We start from the raw sequence: 5,727 nt of genomic DNA on the forward strand, positions 1-5,727 counted from the left end.
AAGGTCAGTAACAGCAACGTGAGACATAGTCTACTACCTCCAAGTCAAGCTTGACTCATATAGGCCGTGTGGTCTATAGAGCAGAGAAGAGCTGCTCTATAAGATTTCCAGACTAGAATCTTTAAAGAATGGACTGTCACATCATTCTCCTGTAGAGCAACTGGTGGGTTCAAACTGTTGATCTTTAAGTTAACAGCCACGTGGCCATCCAGTACATCACTAGCAGCTCTTATGAGACATGGGACACGGTCTTTATAGGGTATCACTCAACTTTGTTCTTTATGGGTAAAGACTAGGACTTTGAATTCCAAGACTTTTTTCCTTAACAAAGCATGTATATTGTACATCAAAAGCACTTTAGCTTTCAAACTGATGTCTTTGTATAGATTAATAAAATCTTAATGGCTCAAAATCAATTCTCCACCCCAGCCCCAGGGCTAAAGCACATAGGAACTGATTGATGATGTCTAAACTGAATTATTAGGAAAATTAAGAAATGCCAAACAAACTGGACAACAGCCAGTAACGTATATCGCATCATCAAGAGTTGATACCAATTTCTGTATTAACCAAGCTAGGCTACCTCTGTATCAAACAACTCAAGATATCAATGTAGCAAATATTTACTTCTTGTTCACAATCCAAGGCAGTGAAAGAGGATGGAGGATGAGAGATGATGTGGGAGTGATGCTCACTCCGCTGCCTGTGCTTCCTCTCTCTAGAGGAGCTGCCATCCTTTCAGGCAACAGAGTCCTCCACTAGATCTCTGAATCTGGCAGACAGAAATAAGAAAGCCATTGGAAGGTCTCAAGGTGTATTTTTTTGGGTTAACCAGTAAGGTAAGCGATATTCTTAGGTAGCCTTTAGAATTCTGAGCACATTGATGTATACATGATGAGAATATGAAGGATTAAGGGGTTCTGCTCCTTTTATTAAGTTATTTTACATAGCACAAGTGGTATTTTACAAAGGGCGACTGTCAGGGACCTTCACCTATAAGACCTCCTCTAAAGCTCAGATGGTGGAAATTAGACATTCAAAAGGAGAGGGATTTGGTGCACAAGACATCCTCCTTTGCTGCCTTTAAAGATAGAAGTGTGCAACGTGGCAAGGATGTGAAAGTAGTCTTGAGCAGACAACTAGCAGAAGCACATGGACTTCATCCTTACAGCTGCCAAGTTCTCAATCCTGTCAACAACCAGCGAATTTGGAAGAAACTTCAAGACCTATCTTTTCAATTGTATGTGTATAAACTTTGAAGAGATTAATCATAGTTTTATAGAAAGGGAAAAATACACAGACATGTAGAAGTCAGTATCCATTGTTGGTTACCCAACATTGGTGGTGGAGAAAGAGGGAGAATCACTCTGTAGATAATAGATATTTAGTATATTATTTTTCTTGAACTGAGTGATTACAAAAAAATAAGTGAAGTGTACAGTTGGGCTAAGTGAAATGATGTCACTAAGAAGTACACACATAGAAGAAACATTTTTTTGGTAAATTCTAGAGCATATGTAATCTTTCAAAATTAACCAAAAATGTACAGGCAGTGCCTTGATTGTAAAAATAAAAATAAAAATCTGTTCCTAAAACTCTCTTGAAATTGAAATAGATATAATGTATATAAACTCAGTTAGTTAAATGTTTATTTTAGTATATACTATATAATGTACCTTTCTATGCACAAGACGTTAAACATTAAACACTTCCAGATTCACTAAGGCGTCTTTAATATAATACTACTATACGCATTACCATCGAGTCAATACTGACTCATAGCGACCTTATACATAATATAATATGGTAATAATAAGAATACTATTTGATGCACATTGAAAAGTAGCACCAGTTGTTATTACGAGTCATTACATATACCTCACATTTTTTATGAAGTTGATGTTATGGGTTCTTCCGGATACTTCTTAGACATAACCAAACACCCAGTGGGGTTTGAAGTTTTATGACCACAGTTTCACGGGACAACTTGGTCAATTGGTATATTTCATTATACCACATATGTTGTCTATAAACATTGATGAGTAGCGTTTGAGATTCTAAAAACACGTGAATGGTCATATACCATCATCTAACATACAACTTTAGGTCTATTCTCATCTGGAGCAAAAGACAAAGAAAGAAACCAAGGAATCAAGAAGGCATTAGTCTACAGGATGCTTCATGGCTCACCTCCCCTGAGACCAGAGGACCTGTGGTGTCTGGCTACAATTAATGGCCACTCTAAACATAGACACAATAGATGAATCCTGATAGAAGGGGAGAAAGATATGGAATGAAATTCATATTCTTTTTTTTTTAACCTAAACTATTTTTTGTCCAGTTTTTTAAATTAATCATTTTATTGGGGCTCATACAATTCATCACAATCCATACATAGATCAATTGTGTAAAGCAAACTTATACTTTTGTTGCCTTCATCATTCTCAAAATTTGCTTTCCGCTTGGGTTCCTAGAATTAGCTCTTCATTTTCCTTTTTCCCCTCTCCCTCCCTCCCCGCTCCCCCTCCCTTGTGGACCCTTAATAATTTATAAATTAGAAATTCATATTCTTAAAACGTTCAGACTTACAGGTTTCAACTTACAGTTGAAACCCGAGGACTCCCCAAGACAATTGCCTTGAGAAATTTAATAAATCTGGAATGAAAATTACTCCCTGAGGATACCTGTTAAGTAAAGAACATATTGACTCATAAATCAAGAACATTGTCAGTGAGAATTGTTCACCTCTGGAAAATCACCTACATAAGACCAAATGGTCAGCCTCACTCTAAAGCCAAGAGCAAAGAGGAAAGGGAACAAGTAGCTGGCACACCGAGGAAAGCATTACCCACGTCAGGAGTTTTTGCATAGTGCTTGCTAAATAGGACCACGTTTTGTGGATAAGCATTAACTGAAGGCACGATAAAATATTATTTAAATAAAATTATCCAAAACTCTTTAAAAAAATACAGCCCCAGCCAAAATCTTGTGAAAATTATGAGCAGACAATCAATTTATGGTGTGTTCAGACTTATGACCTACAGAAATTAAGAGAATGCCTTAGTGGGATTTTAAATTGCTGTTTGTGGCAATTTGTTAGGTAACAACAGGTAACTAGGATAATGTTGAGGTGATTTGCGTCACATCGTGTCCAATACATTTGCCAGAATTCCAGCATACAGCCCATTGTAGTATAGAAACAGCTAGGAAATGCGTATTACCCTGTTCCTTGGAGGGAAAAGGAAAAGAGTTGGTAACACATATCATTATCTTTGCTACTTTTATTTATTTTAGCTAGAGGTAACCAATCCATAGTCTCTGGAACCTTTAAAATCTACATTTGGATATTTACCTAGTATTTCATAGAATTCACGCATTTCATTCTTCTCATAAGCACAATAAATACAATCACTATAACACAGGATCATTGAAGAGCAGTGTCAATTATATTTCATTCTTAGACTTGCTTTCTTTCCAAATGTATTACCGGAACATCCGTAAGATATTTAAACACTGCCTCATTTCTCTTTCTATAAAAAGGATAAAAATAGTGGGTTACATATGAAAGACCTAAAACTAAACCTTGTATGGATCAGAGCTTAGGTCCACCCACGACAGGTAGAGATATGGAAACGATCACCTCTTGTCTACATCAAGCCCCTGATAAACGAAACAGGAAAATCCATCTGAGTGATGCTTCTGTGGATTCTGCACTTACTGTTTTTCTTTCAATAAATGCTTCTGGAATAACTTTAATACAAAGATGTAATTTGATATTGACTCTTTGCTCATCCTCTACTGAGAAGACTTCCACAGATCTTGACCAAAAAAAAAAAAGAGTTCTTTTTCACGTATACATTTGTCTCTGCAGCCTAGATTTGTGCCTTGATTTCCAGATCCATGTTTCTAGCTTTCTAATTGACATTTTTACCAAGTCATAACAAATTCTGTGAGACCCAACAACCTGTCAAACATTATGCTCACTGAATGTCACGCTGTGCATGTTCTGTCACCATATTTCCAATCATATTGAATAGCAACACATCTGTTTGGCTTCCTCAATGCAAAGTTCTGCGCTAATCCTAGCCTTAATTTTCCCTGTCTTGTTTCCTTTCTTTTTTAAAAAGCACTACCCATTTTCTTTATTTTCTAACTTGTTCAGATCAGTCTTTTGCTCCACAACCAGATTCCAGTCATTCAGGCCCTAGAATACTAGGGTATCTTTTTAATTGAATCATTGACTCCAATCCATCAGCCAACCCACCACACAGCTGCCAAGCTGATTATTCTAAATTGTCAACCTTAACACCTGCTTTAAATCATTCAGTGACTCTTTTGCATACAGGAAAAAATCAACTTATCAGACATGGCTATAAGACTCTAAGATATGCCCCTTTTATTTGTTTCTATTTTAACTTTTTTTTAACAGACGCAGGTGAAATCTCTTCTCCAACTTTGTATGCACTTCCAGGAAGCATCTATATTGTACTGTTGAGTTACTGTTCTTGTTGGTAATCTGGAACATCTTCATTTACTCCATGAACATTGTTAAATGATAGATGTCATTAAAGACTCAACTGAAATACTTATTTCTGAATATTTCTATAACTTCCCTGATAAAGTCAGGCACCCCACAGACATTTTCTAACTGTGGACTATCTGTACCCATAGATATCTTTCCAGTTGTATTGTCATATTCAAACTCTGGAACATCTCCTACAGAGAGGCCTAATATTTGTGTTATTATCTATGGTCCCAGGGAATAGGCTAGCCCTTCAAATGGAGAGGACACTCCACAAGGTGTTCTATGAATGGGACGAGACATGAATCCAGTTAGGAAGAGCATTTGAAAGGAAATTAGGGGACACAGTAAATGAATGTTTGGTAAAAAGAATCGTGGGGATTTCTTTTGTTGTTGTTGTTCTTGGTTGAGAGAATTCACATGCTTCTTAATATCTTCTTAAAGGAAGTACTAGAGTTCTGCTAGTAACTTCCCAGTAGCAACTACAGCAGGAGCCCCGCTGAGAATCCCAGAGAGAACCCAGAGGGAAAAGGTCCTTGCTTTTTGAGCCCAGGCAGTCGACTTGAAACTAAATGCACTATTTTTTTATTTGTTTGTTTTCTTTCTTTTGCTTTCATGATGGAAAGTCAGATTTCAGCAACACAAGTTGAGCCTCTGTGTTAGTCTGTGTTGACTAGAGAAACAAAGTCATGCACATTCATGTGTGTATAAGAAAGAGCTTTTTATAAAAGAACAATTGTACAGTATATTGAGAAAACATCCCAACCCAGTCCAGATCAAGTCTTTAAGTCTGATAATAGCCCATATGTCTGATACTAGTCCTTAAATTCCTCTTCAGACTCCCGCAGCACATGAAATGATGCGGAATGCAGGAAGATCACAGGCCAGTGGTAGAGAGTCTGGTGGATCCAGTGGCAGTGATGGCATCTCCGTGCTAGCGTGGATCTCCATGTGGCTCCACCAGCTCAGGGCTCTGGCTCCATCAGCGTAGCTCCATGAGGCAGGTCAACATGAGTGTGTAGCAGAGAGGGAGTATGTCTCACCTCCAGGGAGGAAGACAGGAATTCCCAGAATCCTCAGAAGGCCATGCCCACACAGAGTCATCATTGGCTATGACCTGATTGACAGTCTAGACTCCACCTCTTTGCTCAAGTTGACAGGAGATTATGTAGCTACCACAGCCTCTTTCACTCCTCCCCACCATT

This window comes from Echinops telfairi, unplaced genomic scaffold (assembly GCF_000313985.2).
Source record: "Echinops telfairi isolate 266 unplaced genomic scaffold, ASM31398v2 ScPeMD7_3533;HRSCAF=4204_0, whole genome shotgun sequence".
Classification (NCBI taxonomy): domain Eukaryota; kingdom Metazoa; phylum Chordata; class Mammalia; order Afrosoricida; family Tenrecidae; genus Echinops; species Echinops telfairi.